The sequence below is a fragment of the Euprymna scolopes genome, chromosome 46, assembly GCF_053919585.1.
Source record: "Euprymna scolopes isolate OS-2025 chromosome 46, ASM5391958v1, whole genome shotgun sequence".
NCBI classification, from domain to species: Eukaryota; Metazoa; Mollusca; class Cephalopoda; order Sepiida; family Sepiolidae; genus Euprymna; species Euprymna scolopes.
The window spans coordinates 69,932,066-69,955,934 of record NC_136527.1 but is presented as its reverse complement, the minus strand read 5'-3'; the positions used below and the strand labels follow the sequence as shown (position 1 = coordinate 69,955,934).

The window sequence follows — 23,869 nt, the reverse complement described above, 5'->3', positions numbered from 1 at the left end:
TATTTAGCATATTTTTGTACATTTTAAAAAATGTATTATAATTTATCAAATAATTTGTTTTTTGTTTCTTTTTTCTTTGCTAAATCATTATGTAGCATGTTTTGAAATTTGAAAAAATATTTTAATTTATGAAATTGTTGTTTTCTTTGCTAAGTAAATATTTTGTAGATAAGAGATCACATTTCTCATAAAACTGACGGTGTCTCTGCTTTTCGATCCATTAAATCATTTTACAACTTCATCTTTCATTATTTCTTATTTGTTTGTAAAACAACCTAATTAATTTAATATTTTAATCACATCCTCACATGTGAAATAATAGTGGGATTAAATTTTACCCATTTAAAGTTTTTGAAACATTTCTAATATAAACTTCTGTTTACTACGAGGATATTTGTACAACTAAACGGCAAATCTGTCTATATAATTGTATTTTAATTTCATTTGTTTTGTGTTTGTTTCATAATGATTGTTTTGAAAATCATGTTTCATGCGAAAAGAAAGAATTCTAATAAATTCCATTTCCGGTTACTTCAATACTAGATTTTCATTTTAAATTATAAATTTCGAAATTGTTGTTTCTATTATTATTACTACTACTACTACTGCTACGACAAGTAGAAATAATTGTTATTTCATAAAGATTAATAATATAAAAAAACGACATTCGAAGGTTTAAACAGAAATCAAAGATTACGTCAAAGACAATAATTTTATTTTTACAATCAGTAGAAATTAATTATTGTTTACATAAAATCATATGTATATCTTTTTAAAGAATTTAAACATACGGGATGAACGTAAAAATCAGGAACAAATAATAGGAAGGGAGTTGGTTAGCCCAGCACCACCCACCTCCAGAAGACAGACTCCTCAGCTCCAAGACAGTTTGCTCAGAACAAATCAGTTGCTGAACAGTTCGATGGAATAACTTTATGGTAGATATTCTAAAAAAGTATCAATTCTTGGTAAGGACAGTTTCCAGTGAAGACAACACAACCTAAAAGTCCGGGCTTCCTTAAAGAAAGATGAAGGAAACCCCACTCTTTGTCGATTCGTTAAAAAACAATCGCCTCATAATGGGTTTCCATAAGACTGACTTACCACATCAGTGGTGTTTCTTCTTTCATATCAATTACTGCCCTGCACGCCAGACACAAACGAATCCTCTTACATCGAGAGCTAAGGTTAATCTCACTTTCATGTTCACACAGGATTATTTTGTATGTTTTGTACGTTTTAAAAGTGTATTTTAATTTTTCAAATAAATTTTTCTTTGCTAAATTAATATTTAGCATATTTTGTAATTTTTAAAAGTATTTTAATTTATCAAATTGTTTTTTTACTTTTTCTTTGCTAAATTACTATTTAGCATATTTTGCTAAGTAAATATTTTGCATATTTTTATACATTTTAAAAATGTTTTGTACTGTAAAAATGTATTTTAATTTATCAAACTGTTTTTGCTATAATTTATCGAATAATTTGTTTTTTGTTTCTTTTTTCTTTGCTAAATTAATATTTTGCATGTTCTTATGTTTTAAAAATGTATTATAATTTATCATATGAGATATTATTTGGTTTTTCTTTGCTAAATTAATATTTTTCATATTTCGTACTTTTAAAAAGTGTATTTCAATTTATCAAATAAATTGGTATTTGTTTCTTTTTTCTTTGGAAAGTTATTATCTATCAAATAAATTGCTATTTGTTTTTTTTTTTCCTAAGATATTATTTTACATATTTTGTACGTTATAAAATTGTTTCTTGTTTCTTTGTAAAATAATAAAGTGCATTTTAATTTATGAAATAAATTGTTTTTGTTTATTTTTTCTTTGCTAAATTAATATTTTATATATTTGGTACATTTTAAAAGTGTGTTATACTTTATAATATAATTTATCAAATAGTCCTTTGTTTTTTATTTGCTAAGTAAATATTTTTGTTAATTTTAAAAATGTATTTTAATTTATCTAATAAATTGTTATTTCTTTTTTCTTTGCTAAATTAATATTTTGCATATTATTGTACTTGTACAAGTATTTTATTTAGGAAATATTTTAATATTTTTGTTTCGTTTTTCTTTGTTAAGGTGCTATTTTGCATATTTTTGTACTTTTAAAGTGTATTTTAATTTATCAAATTATTTTTTCTTTGCTAAGTTAATATATTTCATATTTTTGTACGTTTGAAAAAGGAAGCAAAATAGAACATTCTTCATCAAACTTCTCTCCTTTTGCTGTCTTCTGCTACTATGTTGTTTTTAGTGAGCTGGTCTTCGACTGTATTCCAGTCGATCATATCACAAATCTGTAATAACGTTAATAAAATTTATATAATTTTAGAAGTTTTTTCTATCAGTAAATATTGATCTGATATATCAGAAAGGGTTTTAAACGTTATGTTAATTTCCTGTCATAAAAAAAGAGTTATAAAATATTTTTAATTTTTATTATTTTAAAATGATTAAAGTTTTTATTAATATCGTGAAATTTTCACTGGTCTTGTATGTCAATTCAAATCCTTTTCTCTTTAATGTGTTTTCTATCTGCATCAGCAATTTATTTGAGAATTTACAAATATTCAACCTTGAATTATTTTAGAATTACAATTGTTCCTTTAAGAAAAATTTTACTCTCTCCTGTATGAGTTCAGAATTTATAATTTTTTTTAATTATTTTTCATGATTACTTAAATTGCAATTCAGTATGCTTGGCTGCATCCAAATCAACATGTAGAAAGTAAGGGGTTTATTGCAATAGCAGCATACTTCAAGACATTTTACTTTCTATGTGGCATATTTCATATGAACTACAAGATATTACACCCAAGTGGAATTAAATCTAATTAGTATAAGATTTTTAGTTATTACACGCCACAAAATAAATTGATTTTCCTGTGATGCGAATTCATTTCTCTGTATGTGTTCACATGTTGCAACATTTTCTCTATATTGTAAATGAATCAAGTACTGTATGAGAATATAGTTGTTCATTAGCATAAAAATATTACATTTGAAAATGAAAAGCTACATAGTTCACATAGAGTTTTTATGTAGCTTGTTATACATAATGAAAAATAATTGAGATATACGTTACAATATTATTTTGTCATACATAATGAAAAATAATTAAGATATACGTTACAATATTATTTTGTTTACATTATGTGTTTGCATGCAATACAAGTTCAAAGAAATATGATTTCTCTCCAGTATGTGTTCATATATATCGCTACATATAGTATTTGGTTACTCTGTGGTATGTATTCGAATGCCTCACCATGTATGATTTTATTGCAAAAGAGCCTCATACTTCACAAAAATAGAGCTTCTCTCCAGTATGTGTTCATCTATTTTGCAACCTTTAAAACAAGAGTCACATACTTAACAATATGGTTTCTCTTGAGTATGTTTTCACATATGTTTAACCATGTGTAATTTCTTTTCAAAAGAAGATCCACATAGAAGAATATGGTTTCTTCTCAGTATGTTTTCACATATGTTTAACCATGTGTAATTTCTTTTCAAAAGAAGATCCACATAAAAGAATATGGTTTCTCCTCAGTATGTTTTCACATATGTTTAACCATGTGTAATTTCTTTTCAAAAGAAGATCCACATAAAAGAATATGGTTTCTCCTCAGTATGTTTTCACATATGTTTAACCATGTGTAATTTCTTTTCAAAAGTAGATCCACATAGAAGAATGTGTTTTCTCTTCAGTTTTTGCATATGTTTCACCACATTTTCCTTCTGAGTAAAGGAAAAGTCACATACTTGACAAGAATGTTGTTTCCTTTTTTATTTTTATTCTTTTGAAGATTGTAATGCTGCCAACATTGTCCTGTTTTTTATTGAAACCAACCGAGAACTTTTTTATATTGGTTCACATGTGTTGCAACATTTTCTCTATATTGTAAATGAATCAAGTACTGTATGAGAATATAGTTGTTCATTAGCATAAGAATATTAGATTTGAAAATGAAGAGATACATAGTTACAATAGAGTTTTTTTAGAACTTATTTCCCTGTATGTGTTCAATATATGTGTTCACATGTGTTGCAAGATTTTCTGTAAAATTGTAAATGAACCAAATACTGTATGAGAATATAGTTGTAATTTAACACAAGAATATTACATTTGAAAATGAAGAGGTACAAAGTTCGCATGGAGTTTTTATGTAGCTTGTTATACACAATGAAAAATAATTGAGATATACGTTACAATATTATTTTGTTTACATTATGTTGTTTGCATGCAATACAAATTCAAAGAAATATATATACTTGACAAGAATATGGTTTCCTTTTTTTATTTTTATTCTTTTGAAGATTATAATGCTGGGTATGGGGCAGTCAAACCAGCTGCCAACATTGTCCTGTTTTTTATTGAAACCAACCGAGAACTTTTTTAGTATCCTCGTCATTTCCTTAAGTACAATTGCCTAGATCTATTTTGTACTGTGTTCACCAGGTTCTTCATAAGCCCTGTGGAACCTATATAACTGGTATGATTGATATCTCCTAAAGATTCCAGTTTAATTTCATATCATACATGGGACCTTGGTATTTGGTCTGTTTCTCTCTTTCAGCTCTGTTCAGACCGTGGGGTTTGGTCTGTTTCTCTTGTAGTTTTGTTGGGTCCGCCATCATTACAGCCACTCACTTGAACCAAGGTTGCCACTCTTTCTGATTTATTGCATATAACTATGTCAGGTTTCACAGCAGCATTTTCAAGGAAGATGGCTGTAAGGACAACATGGCCTTAATATATTGTATATAAGTCATTGCCAACTGTTTTTTTTTTCAAGTTCATGTTCCCAGAACTTGCTGCTACACTAGATGTTTAATTTTTTACAGATGATCCAATGAAGGTACTTATATACTCCATATCTCGCTGTGTAAAAGCTGCCACCAAAAGAAACTTGCAATTTGATATCAGATGACTCACACTATCTAATTCTGTATGAGAGAAACTGCACATTCTTCACAAGAGTATGGCTTCTGTCCAGTAAGTGCTTGCATATATTGGATTTTCTTGTAAAAGAGCAACTATTCACAAGAATATGGTTTCTATCCAGTGTATGTTCACATGTTTACGCATGTCTGATTTATTTGCAAAAGAAGAGCCACATACTATACAAGCATATGGCTTCTCTCCAGTATGTATTGAATGTCTTACCATGTCTGATTTATTTGCAAAAGAAGAGCCACATACTATACAAGCATATAGCTTCTCTCCAGTATGTATTGAATGTCTTACCATGTCTGATTTATTTGCAAAAGAAGAGCCACATACTATACAAGCATATGGCTTCTCTCCAGTATATATTAGCATATTTTTATGCATGTCTTATTTTTTTGCAAACGAACAGCCACATAATTCACAAGAATGTGGCTTCTCTCTAGTATGTGTTTCATATGTTGCATCATAGTTCCTTTCCGTGTAAAACAAGAGTCATATACTTCACAAGAACATGTCTTCTCTCCAGTATGTGTTCGCATGTTGTGCCATGTCTGATTTATTTGCAATAGAAGAGCAAAATACTTCATAAGAATATGGTTTCTCTCCAGTATGTGTTTGCATATGTTGCAACATATTGTATTCTGTGTAAAAAAAAGAGCCTCATACATGAGAATATGGCTTCTCTCCAGTATGTGTTTGCATATGTTGCAACATATATGCCTTACGTGTAAAAGAAGAGCCACATATTTCACAAGAATATGGTTTCTCTCCAGTATGTGATCGTATATGAGTCACCATTTGTGCTTTTCTTGTAAAAGAAGAGCCACATACTCCACAAGAATATGGCTTCTCTCCAGTATGTGTTCGCATATGTCGCAACATATGTGCCTTACGTGTGAAAGAAGAGTCACATATTTCACACAAATATGGTTTCTCTCCAGTATGTGATAGCATATGTGTCACCATGTGTGATTTTCTTGCAAAAGAAGAGCCACATACTTCACAAGAATAGGGCTTCTCTCCAGTATGTGTTTGCATATGTCGCAACATATGTTCCTTCCGTGTGAAAGAAGAACCACAGACTTCACAAGAATATGGTTTCTCTCCAGTATGTGATCGCATATGTGTCACCATTTGTGATTTTCTTGCAAAAGAAGAGCCACATACTTCACAAGAATATGGCTTCTTCCCAGTATGTGTTCGCATATGTTGCAACATGTAGTCTCTCCGTCTAAAACAATATCCACATTCTTCACAAGAATATGGTTTCTCTCCAGTATGTATTCGCACATGTTTTACCAAGTCAGATTTCTTTGCAAAAGAAGAGCCACATACTTCACAAGAATATGGTTTTTCTCCAGCATGTGTTTGCTTATGTGTAAAGGAAGAGCCATATATTTCACAAGAATATGGTTTCTCTTCAGTTTGTGTTTGCATATGTCTTAACATGTTTCTGTATAAAAGAGGAACACACTTCACAAGAATATGCTTTTACTTTAGTGTGCATGTATTTGCATATGCTGCATCATTTGTGATTTCCTTGTAAAGATTAACTGCATATACTACAAGAGTAAGGTTTTACATCTGTACCAGATTCATAGTTTATTTTACACGTTGAAATATTGAAGAGATCATTTTACGCAACTGAATTTGTAACCTGTTATTGAGCTAATTTTTTTATTTTAACCATACATAGCATTTTTTCAAATAGTTTTGATGACTAATCATATAAACTTAAAAGTATGCAAGTCATATGCACATGTGTAAAGACTAATCATATGAACTTATTATTATGCAAGTCATATGAACACGTGTAAAGACTAATCATATGAACTTGTAATTATATACGTCATATGCAGCCATTACTACATTAAAGTTATGAAGTAAAAAAAATATTCAAACTAAATTGTGATTGTGATTGAATAAAAAAGTACGTTTTTAGGAAACACAAAGGTGTTTTTTTAATATATTATTAGAAAAGGCGATTTGCTAAAAAATGTTTAGTTACATTTCTCTCATTTCCGGCTTTTAACTTTAATCCATTTTCATTTGTTTTCTTGTGGTGTTTACTTGATATTCTGCAAAATTAAAAACAATTAAAACATAAATTTCAAGAAAATATATTAATGGTATACATGTTTTTTTAAACCAAATTATTTTTAGGACGTTAAGGTATAGACACAGTTATTCATAAATATACATTAGCAATAAGTTTCAGTATAGTGCGCTAAAAGCAAACATTAGAATTATCATATTCAATTTTATTAAAATATACTTGAAATCAATATCATTTATTTTAAAAATTAAATGAGGATATTTTTTACAATATTTGTCTATTAATTAAATAAATGAATACATTTTGTATTAATAGTCTATATAATCATAAAACTCAGATCAGAATATTTGCTTGGGCGTTTAAACTGTCCATCTGCTTTTGACTTCTGGTTTAAAAAAATCGTTTGCTTACCGATTTCAGGACCGACCTGTCTAAAGTCAAATATTAAAACCACTGCTGCTAATCAAAGCATACACAAGGTAAACAATATGCTTTGTTTAAACTTATTTTTACGTGTTTATTTTACATATAATATATTACTATAACAATATTATATTATTATTTTACATATAATATATTACTATAACCATATTATAACTGCATGTACTGCTTTTAATAGCGCCCCTGTAGATTGACAATTTATGTCTTACTTTAAAAATATTTTCTCTTAAGGAAGGGGTAAAACATTGGATATAGTAGTGCTTTTAGTAGAGACGCCTTAATTTTAACTGGTGCTTGCAGTAGTGCAAAAGAGGCTTCCTGAGTTTTATTTTTAACTTTCACAATGTTTTCTCAAGAAAATAAACAACATAATCTCCAAATCAGTTTTTATTTTGAACATTAAATGCAAAAACATTTTTTAAAAAGTTGTAAATAAATATAAAATAATGAAGTCATTACCTGTAAAAAAGGGCCAACAGGTAGACTAGTACTATTTAAAAAGTAGCACAGGTCATTAAATAAAAAAATCCTTAAAAATTTGTAAATAAATTAATATACAGAAAACGTAGGAATACTCCTCCAAGAATTAGAGTCTGAAGACATCAAGTAAGACAGGCTATCATCTTGTATAACCTTTGTAAATTAACTTTTATATTTAGACAAAGTTAATGTTCTGTATTATGATTATCTAAAGAAAATTTCAAATGTATTTTCTTCTAATAAAGAAAAAATAAATACGGATAAAAAAGACTGCAAAAAGAAATTTTTTACGAAATAATTTATTTATTTAGCACAAATATTTTGCACAAATAATTTTTGTTGTTTTATTCTATTTAATGTGGAGTAAATAACTGAACTCACAAATACCATGTAATTGGCCCCACAAAAAGACATATACAGATAAGATATCCAGAAAAGAATCATATTTTAAGCAGATCACCACTAAAACAATCAACTTCCGGTTTGAAATGAACCCATTAACTGAGAACAACTGTCAAATGTATAAAATAATTTTTTTAATTGTGTAAAACTTAAATAATTTAATATATTTTTCAAATTCTTTTTTTTTTTTAAATCTCGATAGAAATCCTATAAATGACCCAAAATTAAATATAAATTGTTTCATCATTTTAGAATAATTTAATATGTAAAAAATAAACTAAGATGCACATCCCTCCTTCAACCAAAATAACTGATAAAATGAGTTGGAGGGGGAGGGAGGGAATATGATAAATTTTTTCATATTATTTTTCTTCAGCTTTTATATAGTTCAACCTTTTTAAAATAAATCTGTTAAAAAACTAACGAAATTTATCAATTATTTTATTTTTTGAAAGAATTTAAAAAATCGCATTGTTTTCATTGTTTACGTTAAAATATGTAGAAATAAACATGCAATTCCAATATTTTCGTTTTCATTTTATTGGGGAATTTAAAAAAAAATCACCGGTTTTATGGAAAATAAAAAAAAAATTTAGAAGCTTCCTCCTTGAGAATACTGCAAAAATTACAATGAACCAATTTTATTCCATAAGTTTTTACTGTTTTCATTTATGGGGGTCGAAAAGTTCCCCTTTACTATGGCCATACCTACATTATTAAGTAAACAACGAATTTGCAATGTTTTCAACATCAAAATCGGTTTTTACAACTTACCCAGCGTAGTTCCCCCCCCAAGGAATTAAAATTTAATTTTTCTGTGGTTAATGCACTTCAACGACCTTTAAAATTAATATAAAATAATTTTTTTTAAAATAATTAAATTTTAACATTTTAGCATAAGGGTTAACATTCCTATATAAATTTAACATAAATTGAAACCCCCATTTCTTGGCGACATAGCAGACATGTAATCATTAGCATGTTTTAAAACTTGGGAGCAGTGGTGGGGGCAAGTATTTTTTTTATTAATCTAAGGGTAATGATGTTAAGTGATATCCAACATATTCTGCATCTTTTCAACTGATCGCCATGTCTGTTTTTAGGTACGGGCAAAATGAATGGCAATGTTCAAAATGTATATAACATTTTGTATCCTCCCTAAAAATCAGGAAATTAACCAATTTTAATGAAATTTTCAGTATTTATCAAATAATGATCGTGGAATATAATGAACTAATTATTTTTATTTAAATCTTAGTGGAAATGTATTATTTTGTTTTAACAAAAATACGTTTACTAAAGTTATGGTTTTCAGTAGTTAGGTATGGGCAAAAATGTGCGGGCAAAAATAGGGGGACCTAGTTTTGAAAGCCGATTTATTTTTGTAGGTTTCCGACTACTTTTTGATTGTATTTGAAAGAATAAAAACTAAAGTTAATTTCCTAAAGGAAAAAAATATTTGTACACGTGAAAAAAAAAGTTACGAAAAATGTTTTCACCGCGAGCTACCCAATCAGTAATAAACAAAAAATGCAAGAATTTATTTTTTCTTTTTTTATATAAATAAAGCATCTGTATTTGTAGCAATAAAAAATAAGTTTTACAGGAACATTATGAAAAAAGCCCCTATATTCCATATTAATGAATTTGATATAACTCGAAGAAAAATGAATTTCCCAAACTACCGACATTACCATTGAATAAAGCATTATTTATTTAATATTTTTACATAAAAAATAATAATTGCAAAAAATATTTAAACTTTTTTTTAATTACAGGTTTCGCATAATTTATATATGCAAGATTTTAATAATTTCTTTGCTCGCAAGAATGTGAAAGTTTCGGCATAACATATTTTTATATAATATTGAACAATAATTAAAAACAAAATTAATTAAAAAAAACAGGAACATAGAAAAATAATTAAATTAAAAAATGAAAAAGTTTATACAAACGTTCAGAATAGGAATGTATGAATGCACGTCTGGGGAAAAAAGAAAAATATCACACCCCTTCCTCCCTTTTAATTACATGACGTCATGTTTACAGTCTTTCGACTGCCCGAAATTTTGGGCCTCCATATATTCCGTGTTTAGAAAAACTTTAGTTTGTTGCGTTTTGAGAAGGGCAGAATCACTCAGTTTTTGGCTAATTAATTAATGTTTTGTCCAAAGTGTTTTCTTATTTAATTTTAATATCTTAGGACTTTACTTTACTAATTATCTTTGAAATAGACCGAGAAAATTAATATTTATCTTTTAAAGGATTTTAACAACAAATGTGTTCAACTTCTAAATTTAGCTGAATTGAGTAGCTCGCCGTGAAAACATTTTTCATGACTTATTTTTCCCCGTGTATAAATATATTTTTTTTCTTTTGGAAATAAACTTTAGTCTTTAATCTTTCAAATACAATCAAAAAGTAGTCGGAAACCTACAAAGAAATTATGATAAACTAGGTCCTCCTATTTTTGTCCGGCTATTTTTGCCCATACCAATCTGTTTTTATGTGTGCATTTATTTTTTTGCATGCGCATGCAAAATTGTCTATTGTTTTCACTGGTCGCCATGTTTGTTCTCGCATGCGTGAATTGATTTTGGCATGTTTATACATCAATTCTGTATACTCATTTGCATTTTTATATAGTTATTTTATATACTTATTATTCCATAGATATCTATAAAATATACTGACTAAACGAATCTCAGGTAGTCTAGTATTTAACTTAATTTTCCCAAAACCATGAATGAAATCCAAATTTAATGTTTTCAATATAATTTACATATTTTATTAAGCTTATAAACGAAATAAATAATTTCTAATATTTAAAAGCGCAAATACTTTATTGATGAGCTTCAAAAACTGTAATAATAATCTCGTTATATTTGCAACACATTGACTAATCCTTTCCAATGCATTCTATAAATCTGGCAATTATTTACCATTGTTCTTAGTACAACAAATTAATGTGTATATAATTGAAATCACCTGAAATTGGAGAACATATTAAAATCACTAAAATACCCCAAACTTGTTTACATTACAGAAATTACAAAAGAAACTCATTTATATTTTTCACATGTTATAAAATATTTCCTAATTTACGATATTTGATTGTATTGAATAAAATTATATTTTTTAATATGAATTTTACTTAAATAAAATAGAATTAAAAATTTTTAAGAAACAATAAAGATATTCAAAATAAATCGAAATGTGTAAGAGTTATATTCTCTTTCACAAAATCACATTTACTGAGAGTTTAAAAATATCTGAATCAGATGTTTGATGATGGAAATACAGTATCGACTACAGCCAATTGTAATAGGCAGAGCCTACTCCACCATTGCAATAACGGACACAGGATCAACTGAACTCTCCATAACATTTATGCCAACTGAATTAAAAATTAGCAGTTGATTACAATAAATTCAGAATAATAATAATTGAATGAAGATTTGAAAACGATTATGGTTGCATGAAGTAAGGGTTTTGGCATTCACTCCAGGTTAGTTGGGCCAGCTGTTACACAATGAAAGTTGGCCATAGTGTTCAATGTCATGCAGTCGATTGTGTATAAATGAAGAACGTTAGTAAGAGAATGCATCTTTATCAGTTGCCAAAATGTATGTCAAAAAAGCATGACTCCTGACCATACATGCAAACTTTAGTGCATGTGGAGAGATATTTGGCTTTGATTAGGTTGAACAGTTTGAAGACATGTCATCGGTATGTATGACCTTGCAAATGGTTCCACAATCAACAGAGTCAAATGCAGGAATGAAAATGAAGCAGACTATAGTTTATATCATAAACTATATTATACTGTAACTCCAGCGATACTCACAGATTTTTGGAGAGTGAAAATCTGGTCCGTATATTCTCAGCCTATTCGAAATATGCATTAATTTGCCTTTGTCTGTATTATAATGGAATGATCTAGAAACCTCTCCATACAATAATATACAGACAATGTAGAAATACACAGTGACCCCCCTCCCCCAAAAAAAACAGGACATTCAATTGTTTTTCTGAGCATTTTACAGTAAATGGAGAAAAAAAACCAAAGACCCTTGTGTTTTGATGTGATGTTTTGAATATAATAAACTAGTTATGACCAAAGTTTAATTTCATTCGGACAAAACACTAAGAAACCGGGCCTAATTAGAGGCGGGACCCGTTTTTTTAGGTCACCTTATACTCCTCCGGGAATTAGAGAGTTCAAAGACATTGAGTATACTCTTGTATACCCTTTTGTAAATAAACCTTTGTATTACCCATAAGTTAATATTCTGTATTATGATTATCTAATGAAAATTTCAAATTTATTTTCTTCTCATAAAGAAAAAATAAATAAGGATAAAAAAAACTGCAACAAAGGAAGATGTCTTATGCTGTTGATTGTGTGTCAGCAGATGGTTAGCATCGTTGTGTATTTTTCTTCTCCAAACCTTTAATTTCTCACAAAATAATGTGCCTTTTAAACAAATTCATTAACTTTATTTAGCACAGTTTTTGTATGAGTAATTTTTGTTATTTTATTCTGTGCTTAAAAGTTTAACATGGAGTAAATAACTGAATTCACAAAAACTATGCAATTGGCCCTACAAACACAATTGTCTTCATTTGTTGAAAATTCAAACATCAAACCAAGGAAGGAGAAAAACACAAGAAAGTCCGTTTCTTCTCGTGATGTTAGAAAAAACTTTGTTGTCAACTTATCAAGCAGCTTGGCAATACAGTGCTGCTGTATTTGAAAAGGCTGGAATACCTTCCTTGCTCAGAAAGACACGCTGCAATGTCTAAAAACGAAATTGCAAGAAGCATTAAGCCCAAGCAAAACCTATTTTAAACCAAACTCTTGAGCTAAAACGTTTGGCTTAGGCTCAGAAATACATGCAAACTGGCAACGAAAATATTCTTTTCATCAATGCTGCCTAAGCAACCCTTGAGTGACCAGATGGGTGGGCCAAAGGCTGGAGTCCTCTTGGATTTCCGACCCCTCCACGATTCTCTCAACAGGGAGGTGGAGGTATCATGTTTTTAACCGGAATAATCTGCAATGAACTAAGTGGGGCATTTTGAGTGCAAGAAGGTATAAAATTGACAAGTTAATCACATATTTTATTTTAAAATAGAAATATGAAGTTAAAATATTGGGTTATCTTTCAGATGCAAGGTTCATTGTTTACTTGCGGTTTTAACGATGTAAGATTCCGTTGTACGGAAGACCAAATCGGCCAAAATGTCTATGATGTTTTTATTGGCGCTTTTCTTCGTATTTTTAATAACATTTTTTTTGCCCCATTTACAAGTTCTTTTTAAAAATAATTTAATACTGTAATAGTAAAATAAAGATACATTTATTAATTATACGGAAAAAGTATCTCGTAATGTTTTCACACGAGATTTTTTTCCTGTTTTCTCTTTTTTTTTTAATATTAAAATTGATTTACTATTTAAAGTGATTTTAAAGCCTTTAACATGACGGAGTTTATAATGAAAACCAAATTACCGTTAAAATTAAAATAATCTTTATTAAAAATTTGTAACAAAATTATAAAACTATTAGATTATAATTGAAAACTTTTAATTAAACAACGTGAACATTTTATGAGTGTTTTCATGAAATGTATTTTTAATAAAAAAAGTGAACTTTTTTACTTAAACTTCATAAAAAAAACTTATCCAATATAGAATGTTACTAAAATAATTTTACTATTACAGTATTAAAAAAATATTTGTAAAAAAAAAACTTGTAAATGGTGCAAAAAAATGTTATTAAAAAATACGAAGAAAAGCGCCAATAAAAAACATTGTAGACGTATATTAGCATTTAAACAGTATATCAATTTATTATCATTTAAACAGTATATCAATTTAAATACTTAAATTCAGTAAATAAATTTAAATATTTAAATTATGGCCGATTTGGTCTTCCGTACAACGGAATCTTACATCGTTACAACCGCAAGTAAACAAGGAACCTTGCATCTGAAAGATAACCAAATATTGTTTTATTACCGAAAATATACATTTTTAGACATTTGGATAATTTTGAATGTGGGCTGCAAAGGAGGATGCAAATTAGTTTTGCTTGGTGTAACTATAAAGCATGGAAAGCAAACCAATTTGGTTTTAGAAATTAATTTTCTTAAACAGATTAATAAGATATGGTTAAAAAACTGGTTTGATTGGGATTTTTATTTGAGATGTCATTTCATTTTTGTTAAGAATGACATTATATATAATAGTTTCAATTTGGAGGCTGAGTGGGTTGGGTAGTCATTTTTATACCAACTATGGACAGATAAGTAGACTATTAGTCAAGTCTTGTCACAATGGTTGTAACTTGGAGAAAATCCACTGAAGAAAATTGAACAATCCTCTCCATGCACAACATGGCACTACAACCATCCTGATGTTAACTGATCTAAGTGCTACTAAGGTCTTTTGCAGTGTTGCACAGAAACAGCAGCAAGGCAAACTGTCAACCCTGCATCCTCTGCCTGTCAAGAGAAGGACGGCACAAACCAACTTAAGTGGTATGAAAGCACCTTCGATTTGCTAAGTTTGTGAGAAAAAGAAAGAAATTGAGAATAAGGAGACGGCGTTCATTGTCCTAGTCAGAAAATAATATCAAGTTCTGGCTACCTCTAGTAGACAATGAAAGAGTGTAGAAGTTGGATGATATGCATAGTCTACAGATCAGGATTTATATCAGTTTTTTTTTCTCTTAGATAGATGACCTGACAAGATCTATTGGTGCAGGACTCTAAAAGAGTTAATGCTGCACCTAGGTGGTAGACCAGGTAATTCTATGGTCACACATAGCTGGATGAAATAATAAGTATCATAGTTTTTCTCCTTTCTACAAAAATAAACATAAATTTGAATTTCCCTTCTAATAAATCAAAATGCTGTAACTATAAAGGATGGGAAGCAAAACAATTTGGTTTTAGTAAATAATTTGTGTTAAATAGAAGTATAGTTAAATAATAAAAAGAAAATACTAAAAATTTCATTAACATTAATTGATTTCCTGAATTTTATGGAATTTTTAAGTGAAGGAATGGGGTTCAAATGTGTCAACATTTTAGAGATCAGCAATTCATCTGCTTACAATCCTTAGCAAGATGGCCGTGTACATGCTAGAAGAACAACAATAAAAGAAACATGGTAACATTGGCATTATTTCAAAGTTTCTCCTACCAAACCAATGTCGTCCATTCACCATGATGATCATCAATGCAATTCTGGTCATTTTTGCTGTCATTGTCAGTATCGTAACCTCTTTTTCTACAGCATTCTTTATTAAAAACTTAAATATTTTCTTATAAACACTAAAATTTATTTATTGTTCTGTGTGATGTTTTATGTAACGCCTATCATCTCTGAATCATTTTCTTTTCTTTTTCATGTATTGATGGCCCTTAGTGTTTAGATTAGCATACATTAATAATAGGTATGATACTAATTTTTGACGCCCATAAAAGAAATAGAAGTCAAAACTAAGAAAATGAAATTAATTCATCGTAATTGTTACTCTATATTAAAGAAGAAGGATCGGGGTTTAAATCACATATAAACATCACAATGTCGGTGTGGTTTGAGTTATCCCCCTTTGCAAATTGGCTGTTTGGAGAAATGGAAAACTAGATGGCTCTAGAGAGTGAAACGACGGTTGGAAGAAGTAACGGTGAATTCTGATAGTGAATTATTTTTGGACGTTGAAGAGCTCAACCTTTTGGAAGGAACAGCTGTGTCTTATATATTTTTTTTAAATTTCTTTTTTTTTCTACTTCACTACAAGCTATTTCGGCGGGAACTATGGAAGCAAAGAGGATCAGCAGTGAAATGCTTAGGACGTTCTCTGGAGAGGGAGATGTTATAACCTGGCTGACCAAGGTTAAACTTGTCGCTAAGTTGCGGGACATCGCGGATGTAGCCAGCTTGATACCGCTGTATCTTGATGGTGATGCTCTGGCCCTATATCTGGAGATGCGGGAAGAGGATCGACTGTCTGTTGACGCCATTGAGGAAAAGTTGAAGGAAGCATTTACCGAAGGACCATTTGTGGCATATGGCAAACTAAGCCATATGGTGTGGACCGGAGAGCCTGTCGATGTTTACGCCAACAATATCAGGAGGTTGACGGGACGAGCAGGATTCAATGGAGGAGGCCGTCGATATATGGTTAAGATGGCCTTTTTCAATGGCTTCCCGGACCATATTTCTATAGCTCTGCAGCAACTGCCCGGTGTAAATACTATGGAGGTGACGGAGTTGATTCCATAGGCTAGGGTGCAGGCCAGGAAAAAAGAGAGTGAGCAGGGAATCGTAGCTGTCGCTCAACGAAGCACACTGCAGCAGGAAATTGTGAAGGACGAAAAGCAGAGAGGACTGTGGCAGAGACCCAGGTTCTCTGGCAGATGCTACCGATGCCAAGGCCCCCATATGGCGAGGGAGTGCAGGGAGCCAAAGCCAGAAGTCACGTGTTACCGCTGTGGGGAAGTCGGCCACATCAGCAGATTCTGTCCCCAAGGAAAACGAACAGGGGGAAGCCACTGCGCCCGTGGCTACCCCATTTATTCGATGAAGCTGCTTCAGGGTATGTCACCATAAGTAGAGGTGACCCTAAATGGACGAAGTGCAAAAGCCCTTGTTGACACGGGCTGTACTTCAACAATTGTCACCAAAGACATGGTTGACACATGCAATGGAACCAGCAGCATTACGGCAGTTGACGGCAAAGAGATGAAGTGCAATGGCACAAGTATCGTTCGGTTGATGGTACGTGGGATGTCACTAACAATCCAGGCGATTGTTATTAACAAAATTGTCACGGGTGTCGATGTGGTGCTAGCGATAGATGCAATTGCTCAACTACGGGGCGTTAAGGTATATAGGAATTCCGTGAGATTTGGAGGACATCAAGGGGCTGCAGGTGTGCAATTCGAAAAAGGTGTCACAGGAACGGCCAGGTTAGACAAAAGTTGCACGATAGAGGACCAAGATTTCTCTGCACACTTTGATGGTAAGAAATGGACAGTCAAGTGGGCATGGAAGGGAGAACCTCCCATACTGAACAACAGAGTGGAATGCTACGAGCATACGTTGCGAGGAGGCACAAGAGTTGAATTTGAGAAGGAGGTGGACCGATGGATCTCAGAGGGGATTTTAAGACCATGGACAGAGAAGGTGGAAGGTGTGCTGCCGTTAATGGTGGTTGTTCAGCTCACAAAACAAAAAGTTCGGCCAGTACTGGACTTCAGGGAGCTGAACGTACATGTTGCGTGTCACACGGGAGGCGATGTGATGGACGTGTGCGGAGAGACCATGCAAGTGGAGGCAGATTCAGAAGGCTGCGATGATTGTGGATTTAAAATCTGCATACCTACAGATCCACATTTCACAGGAATTCTGGAAATACCAGCAGGTCAGATACAAGGGCCGAACGTACTCCCTCACTAGGTTGGGTTTTGGCCTGAATTCTGAAATCATGGCAGCGATCCTCAAAACGGTGCTAAGCAAGGAGGACAAAGTCAGAAGAGCCACCAGTTCCTACATTGATGATATTTTGGTGGATGAGACGGTAACAACTGCAGAGGATGTAATAAACACCTCAACAGTTTTGGGCTAATTGCAAAATGCACGGAATTGCTGGAGGGAGGAGTTGTGTTAGGGCTCCAACTAAGAAAGGACCAGATAGGACGGTTAATGTTCCAGAGGGGAAATGAGATCCCAGAGGTGTCGGAAAAATTGAGCATGCGAGTACTCTTCTCAATATGCGGAAGACTGGTGGGCCATTACCCTATTGCAGGATGGCTACGGACTGCATGTAGTTATCTCAAAAGGCTAGCTAGTGGAGCGAAGTGGGAGGATGGAGTTGATAAAGAGACTGTGGACATTATGAGAGAGATTATTGAAGAGGTGAAGAGGGAGGATCCAGTGAGAGGTGTTTGGCATGTACCCAACAGTGCAGAAGGTGTTGTGTGGTGTGATGCAAGCTGTATAGCAGTGGGGGTTACCTTGGAGATAGGTGATGTTACTGCAGAAGATGCTGCTTGGTTGCGGAAGAAGGACAAAATGGCTCACATAAATGTGGCGGAACTGGATGCGGTTATGAAGGGCATCAACTTGGCCTTGAAATGGGGGCTACAGAATGTTGAGGTGAGGACCGACTCAGCCACTGTGTTCTCTTGGATCCAGTCCGAAGCTACAGGAGAAAGGAAGGTGAAGACGAAAGGTGCTGCCGAGATGCTAGTAAAGCGTCGATTAATGATGTTAAGGGAGCTGATTAGGGAATTTGATCTTCAACTTAGGGTCACTATTGTTCCTTCAGCGAAGAACAGAGCAGATGTGATGACGAGGGTGCAGAAGACTTGGCTACAGGCGCCAAATGAGGCGGCTGTTGCAATATGTTGTTTGAATGAAGACACTCTGAAGGATTTGCATGACATGCACCATTTTGGAGTGGATAGAACCTTGTTCTTGGCCAGGAAGGTGGACCCCAGAATCACAAAGGAGGCCATTAGGACAGTGGTTGAGAGATGCAGCCGGTGTCAATCAATCGACCCTGCGTTGAGTAGACACGAAGCTGGTGAGGTTCAGGTGGAAGAGAACTAGAGCAGGTTGGCGATAGACGTAACGCACTATCGACAGAGGCCGTATCTGTCAATGGTCGACTGTGAACCAGGAAGAGTAGCCATTTAAAGGGAAATCAAGGTGGAAAATGCAGGTGAAATTGCAAAGGTCTTAGAAGAGGTGTTTTTGGAGAGGGGTCCGGTGACGGAAGTGCTAATGGACAATGGAACTGCCTTTCGCTCAGCTGCCATGGAGAATGTGTTGGATAAGTGGGGAGTGCAGCTCTATTTCAGGGCTGCATATAGACCAGGCGGAAACGGAATTGTGGAGCGGCATCACAGGACCATTAAGGCTATAGCTGAAAGGGGCCAGATTTCGCCACCAGAAGCTGTCTTCTGTTATAATATGGCTCCAAAGTCAGGGCAAAAAGTGGAGTCAGTGCCGCAGAGGGCAGTCTTCAAGTACGAGTGGCGGCATCCCCAAACGGCACAGGTACCCACGGAGGAAGGCGAGAAGTGAGCGACTGTGCGAGTGGGAGAGGAAGTGTGGATCAAACCGCCTGATGCTCGCTGTACCACACGCTGGGGGAGGGGCATTGTGACAAGTGTCCAGTCCGCGAACAATGTATCTATCGACGGCATCCCTCGACACATCCTTGATGTGCCGCCGGTAGTGGTGTCATCAGAGGAAAACAGCAACGTCGAGTCAAGTAGCGACGTTCACGAAGAGGCTCCGCGGAGATCGCAGCGAGAGAGACGGCCGCTATGTTGGTCGAGCGACTACGTGATGGGTTTACATGTGATGATCGTGTAGATCAAGGGGGCGTGTGGTTTGAGTTGTCCCCCTTTGCAAATTGGCTGTTTGGAGAAATGGAAAACTAGATGGCTCTGTGTGGTTTGAGTTGTCCCCCTTTGCAAATTGTCTGTTTGGAGAAATGGAAAACTAGATGGCTCTGGTTGATAGTCAATTTGCATAAGTGGAGAAATGGGCAGCATATAAACGGCACGGAAGAGCGCAGAGAGTGAAACGACAGTTGGAAGAAGTGACGGTGAATTCTTTTTGTGACGGTGAATTATTTTTGGACGTTGAAAAGCTCGACCTTTTGGAAGGAACAGCTGTGTCTTATATATATTTTTTTAATTTCTTTTTTTTTCTACTTCACTACAGTCGGCAAATTTATCAGAGAAGAGACATATGAAACATACAAAATATAGGAAAAAACGTCAGCACAAACATATATTATACCTTCTTTAAGTTTTTGTTCAATCATTATTCAAGTGAAATATAACAGTAAAAACCTTACCTTTGACTTGAAATATTATAAAAAAGACATGTATAGATAAGATATCTAGAAAAGAATATTTTAAGCGGATGATCCCTAAAACAATTAACTGAGAAAAACTGCCAAGGGGGGGGTATGATTTTTTTTTCTTTTTACATATTTTCTTTCAATTCATATATATTTCATTTTTTTAAAAATAGGTTTGTATACTTTAATACGCAAAAAAAAGTAAGATGTTAATGCCCCCCCCCAAATACTGATAAAATCACGTTAGAGGGGGGGGGCGCAAAATATGAAAATATTTTTGCACATTATTTTCCTTCAGTTTAATTATAATTTATTTCTTTTTAAATAAATCTGTAAAATAATTAACAAAATTTATTAATTATTTCGTTTTTGAGAGAATTTTAAAAATCGTGTTGTTTTCATTGTTTACGTCAAAATATGCAGAAATAACAAGCAATTCCAATTTTTCTGTTTTCATTTTTGGGGGGTTTTTTTGAAAAAAAATTCACCGGTTTTATGGAGAGTAAAAAATATTTGTTTAGAAGCTGTCTTCTTGAGAATACTGCAAAAATTACAATGAACCGATTTTATTTTATAAGTTTTTACTGTTATTATTTATGGGGGTCGAAAATCCTTTTTATTATGGTCATACCTACATTAATAACTAAACCACGAATTTGCGATGTTTTCAATATCAAAGTCGTTTTCAAAGTACTCCGGGGGGGGGGGGAGCTTTAAAATCACCAAAAATATTAACCGATTGGAAAGAATTCTATAACCTTACTATTCTCCGTTTACATGCAAATATTGAATGTTGACTTATTTTTATATCAAAACAAAAGGGAAACATAGTGGTTTGGACGCGCCCCAGTAATAAAGAAGAACTATAAAAAGCAAATAAATTCAACTAATACTTACTTTTTTGTATTGCAATCTGCTTTCGACAAAGAAACGATTGAATTTGATGCGTGGAACTAGCCTTTTAATATGGTGACCGGAAAAGCAAGTTCGCAGAAAATGAAAAAAAAAAAAAAAAAATTTAATGTTTTATTATTTTTTTATTATTTTTTATTATAAAAAAAAAATCGTAATTTTATTTCTTTTTAAAAATGTAATAATCCTTTTTTACATTATAAAAAACACCTTAGTTTTGATATTAAAAAAAATCGAACCATTTTAATATGAGTAGGGCAGGGGCAGAGGGCACAGGAAATAACGTCATAACTGAGGTCTGTTGAACAATCAAACTGTCGATAATGAATGAGAGCTTTTTTCAAAATCTTAGTGGAAATGTATTATTTTGTTTAAACAAAAAATACCTTTACTTAAGTTATGGTTTTCAGTTGTAAATGGGTTTATTTTTACTTTTTATGTGTAAATAAAGCATCGTAATTTGTAACAATAAAACCAAGGAAAATATTTTTACAGGGACATTACGAAAAAAAAAAAAAAAAAAAAAAGCCCCAAAGTCCGTATTAACAAAATCGATAAAAAAAATTACTCAAAGAAAAATGAATTTCTCAAACTATCAATATTAACATTGAATTAAGCATTGTTTATTTAATAGTTTCATACACAAAAAAATATAATTGCAAAAATTATATCTACCTTTTTACGGTCTTATTTTTAACATAATCTTTATATGTAAGCTTCTAATGTTTCCATTGCACGCATGAACGTATAACCTAAGATAATGTTCATATAATCTTGAAAAATAAAGTAAAAAATTAATTTGAAAAAAAACAGGAACATAAAAAAAATCATTTAATTAAAAAATGGTAAAAATTATACGAACGTTCCATGTTGGTAAGTACAGATGTACAGATTTGAAAATAAAACCAGTCTGTTTTGTCCATCCTCCTCCTCTCTTCATCTACCCGCTTGTTTGTGTTTATCAACTTTGAATTTCACGTAGACATTTTGATAAATTTTAACATAAATTTGTATTTTTTTAATTTGTAACTTTTTCATTAATTATACATTGTTTTCTTAACCAGTTCTGTATTAATATTAATAAATAATGGTCTGTATTTTTTTTATATTTAACTTGGTATAAGTTTTATATTTAATAATATTACAAAATTATTGATGACAATACCTGAATATACACAAGAATGTCTGTATTTTTTAAAAAATAGTTTCATATTAAACTTGGTATAAATTTTATATTCAATAATATTATAAAATTATTGATGACAGTTTACCAATGTTTTTACTTTGACTTGGAATTAAACGTTTTTAAAATGTTGATCAAAAGTCAATTTTAGCAATTACTTTATTGTTTATTCCTACAGTTAATTATTCATTAAAAAGTTAAAACAATTCTTTATTAATGATTAAATAGTTATACGTTCTATTTTTATATATTAATATGATTTTTTGTCCACCCATATATTTTCAAATTGTCAGTAGAAAAAATATGATTTTGGAGTTGAACCGATGAACCGGAACCGGTATCTCAATCTTGAAAATTAAAAAAATAAATATTTGAAAAAAATGTGTGACAAATGTCTCACACTGACGGTTCCCTCCATATATAATATTACATTTAACTTTTTTTTCTGCAACCTGTTATCATAAAAAACCAACGGACAAGTTTTTGGCAATTATTATTTTTCATTTAAATATTTAAAAACCCAAAAAACAATGCTTCATTCAATGATTAATATCGTTAATTAAAGGTATTAGATTAGTAGTGGATTGGTATGATGAACAAGGGACACGTGTGAACATTACGAAATATTTATTGAACTGAAATATAGTAGTCAACCAACTTCTATTGTATCTTACGTGGTGGGAGGTTGCGATACGAGGAATAGTATGAGTAAACATGGTTAAAGGGAAATAACTCATGTATAGATAACATCTGTTTCTTTTTAAATAAAAAGTAAAAATAATTTTTTTTCCCATTTTTTTTTATCCCTTTGTACGAATGAGTTTATTCGAATTTTTTGATTACCATTGCTTTCTGATTCTCTCTTCTGTTGAAACGTATACGAATAGTTTCATTAAAGGTTTGTCTGTGTTACGCTAGAGCACTGCTAGCGGTAGGTACGTGAAAGAAAATTTCAAAGTTAACATATCTCAAAATGGAACAGCTCAGCAGAAAGAGTATGCAGAGATCATTCTAATGATACTTGAATCACCTCTGTAGGACAAATAATAAGAAAGTTACAACAATTCTAAAGCTGAAATTTGAGGCTAATTTTGGACAATAGAATCAATGGATTTCCTTAACAAAGTTGTGACCGATATCAAGATTTTTCACAGTTATTTTGTCATAGCTTTCTTATTTCTTGTCCGATTTCAAAAAGACAAATATCACTGGAGAGTTTATTGAATGGAGAACAAGAAAAATATATTTTGAAAGTTTATTAATGAATTATTTACAAGATTAAGAGGTGAAAGGGGATGCTGGGGCGGAAGATGCAGTCAATTACTAAGGCAATATTACATCCCCGCATATGAAGTCTACTGCTAATGCTGATTTTTTATGTCAAAATAAACTGCAGAAGCACCGTTTTTTTTATTTCTCATCATACAAACACCAATAAATATAATTTTTTTTTACATTTTTCATGAACTTTTAGCATATAAATTATTAAAATTTCTTTTAGCATATAAATTAAAATTTCGAAAAAGTTGTCA

At 31.8% G+C, this 23,869-nt stretch overlaps 1 long non-coding RNA gene across 1 annotated transcript; it reads right to left on the bottom strand.

Annotated features, from left to right (window-relative positions):
• Positions 1-2,976: 2,976 nt before the first annotated feature.
• LOC145271334 (uncharacterized) lies at positions 2,977-21,227 on the bottom strand. Its single transcript, XR_013865824.1, has 2 exons — positions 21,140-21,227; positions 2,977-7,045 (listed from the first exon to the last, which is right to left on the bottom strand). It is a non-coding gene; the product is annotated as an uncharacterized LOC145271334 (long non-coding RNA).
• Positions 21,228-23,869: the final 2,642 nt, after the last annotated feature.